At 39.4% G+C, this 2,540-nt stretch overlaps 1 long non-coding RNA gene across 1 annotated transcript; it reads right to left on the bottom strand.

Moving 5' to 3' along the window:
• Positions 1 to 1,236: 1,236 nt before the first annotated feature.
• On the bottom strand, positions 1,237 to 2,540 carry LOC120110468. The gene is made up of 2 exons (XR_005511470.1): positions 1,905 to 2,540; positions 1,237 to 1,646 (listed from the first exon to the last, which is right to left on the bottom strand). It is a non-coding gene; the product is annotated as an uncharacterized LOC120110468 (long non-coding RNA).

The raw sequence follows: 2,540 nt of genomic DNA, 5'->3' as shown, positions 1-2,540 counted from the left end.
ATAATTAATGTGCTTGATACGAATTAAAGATTGCTAGAACTACATGTTTTGCAACGAATGCACAAGAATTTACAAAATTTGGATGCAAATCATGCGTAATCCGACTATACTCTTGCCAAATTTAATGATCTAACACCTTGACAAAACAACAGACTTCTTGCTAGTAAGGATTCCTTATTTCTCATGGACAATGACCATATCTTGTGGACAAGTTAAATAAACCGACCATAATTCCTCCATTCTCCGTGCTTGTTTTGTGATATTGGTAACTATGATTAAGAATGAAGCCTGCTTATAGCGACTAAAGCAGTGTCCTTGATAGTTTTACCAAAATAAACCTCCATAGTATCATCAAATTATGTACAACATTGCAACATAGCAAAATATATTGACATCAATGACACAACGGTATGCAGAATATTTCAGTTGTTAATATTTTTCTTTAAACCTAAAGATATCTTCTCAAGACAAAATATTTAAATTTTCCATCACTTCTGAAAACCTTCTCCCACCAAGCATATAATACTACCACAAGCTAACACGTTGTACATGATCAAGCATCCATGAATTGATTTATGACAAAATAATGTCATGCAACCTTTTATTTTTTGCAGTGACATCCAAAAAGGAATTCTCCCGTGCATCCAAATATACAAGTCAACCCAAATCCATAATTTTTTCATTCAATTCATAACGGTTAACTTCATATGCATTTAGGGCTGGAAGTGGGCCGGGCCGGGTCGGGCCAAACCCCTACCCAAGCCCGGCCCGAATTTTTTTTCGGGGCTTCGGGCCGGGCCGGGGCCCGAAAAATTTTTAAGGAACAAGGCCCGAGCCCGGCCCGAGCTCGGCCCGAGCCCATTTGGGCCGGCCCAGTTGGGCCCTAACCTGGGCCGGCCCGTTTGGGCCAGCTCATTTGGCCCAGCCCGATCCCGAGCCCGGCCCGATCCCCAGCCCGGCCCGATCCCGAGCCCGGCCAGCCCGTTTGGGCCATAGCATATCCTCCTTTGTGTTTTCTGGCTTTTTCTGATGTTTCATTCTCACCTGCTTCCTTATATTACTAACAGCATTTTTTGTTTGAAGCAGCAATCATGCACGACATGCAAACAAGTTCATGCTATTCTTGAACAAAGAGAACTTAAAATATCCTCTCTTGTTTCATTAGAAGAGTGAGCAACTGATTGGCTTTGTGATTATTATACTTTAATTAAAAGCAGATATCCCAGAGAGTCCAGATAAGCAAATATGTAGGCAATGATAAGAAGTAACATCTGTCAGTCAAAGTGAACCATCTGACTTCCAATACTTGTTAGATTTAGACAAACCTATTGGTAGCAACATATGGAGATACATATTGATGCCAACTTCTACCTTAAACAGAGAGACAGAAGCACAATAAAGCATAGAAGATGAACCTTATTCAACAAAAATATTGCATATGCTGCTCTTGTAGAATCTTGGCCTTCCAGAAAGAGTGGAAATTCTGTAGGCTTTACATTCATGCCCATAAGAATTGGATTTGCTGACAAATCTGATGATATAGACTCAACTGAAGGAGCATAGTCATGAATATATGAACGTGAGCCTCCCAAGCGCAAAGGATATCGTAGAGGAACATCAAGGTACGATGCAATAAGCAATACAGCCTGCAAAGCAAGGAAGAAAATAAATTACAAGCCGACCCTGATATCTCTACCTGCTTACCATGATAGCTCTACAAAGTGAGACTCTTGAGCATGACGTGTTTTGCTACACAGCTACATGCAAAATTTCAAAATCACATGAACTTTAATACAACTTGAACTCAAATTTAAGAGAGATGAGCAGAAGACAAATGCATATTCAGTTGTCAGGCCATGTCAACTACGTAAATTTTTCAAAAAGAAAAGAAAACGAAAACTTACATGTGCAACATAACCAAGAACAGTTGCAGAGCTCTGAACCTCCTTCTTGCCACTGAAAAAGCTAATCTGTTTTAATGGGCGTGCAGGTAGTCGCAGACCTAAAATTGTTAAAGGCGACAGTTGTGGAGGTTTAGATACATTTGGAGAGCGTGATGAAATAGAATCTCCTGAGAAATATTTGTTTCATCTCAGTATACACTCCAGAAACCAAGAAAGAGCAATAATATGAAAGATATTAAAAATGAAACATTGATCAATAACAATTATTGGGACATAACATTGTGGCAACCCATTGTGCCAATAGAAAATGGTTTTCTTATTGGACATTCAAAAATCACTTGAAGACCAAACCTGCCACCCAATTTTCTGCTCTCCTGGAACTACAGCTGGTTCCATGGTTCATCATAAAGTCACTGAAGCAACCCAGCAATGGATAATAGTGCACTTACCTTTAAAGAACCACAAAGAAACAGTAGATATACGGATCAAAATTCAGCTTTATAATGTCATTCCCCTGAGTGGTTCCATATGCTGCTCTTGTAAACATACAAGCAAAAATGTCGACAAGCAAACAACCTATTCAACTTAAATCAAATATAAGATGGACCAAGTAGGCAATCAGACAGATCATTAACA

Source organism: Phoenix dactylifera, chromosome 4 (genome assembly GCF_009389715.1).
Source record: "Phoenix dactylifera cultivar Barhee BC4 chromosome 4, palm_55x_up_171113_PBpolish2nd_filt_p, whole genome shotgun sequence".
Taxonomy (NCBI): Eukaryota; Viridiplantae; Streptophyta; class Magnoliopsida; order Arecales; family Arecaceae; genus Phoenix; species Phoenix dactylifera.
The sequence above is the reverse complement of the archived record's forward strand: the minus strand, read 5'-3'. Positions and strand labels throughout refer to the sequence as shown.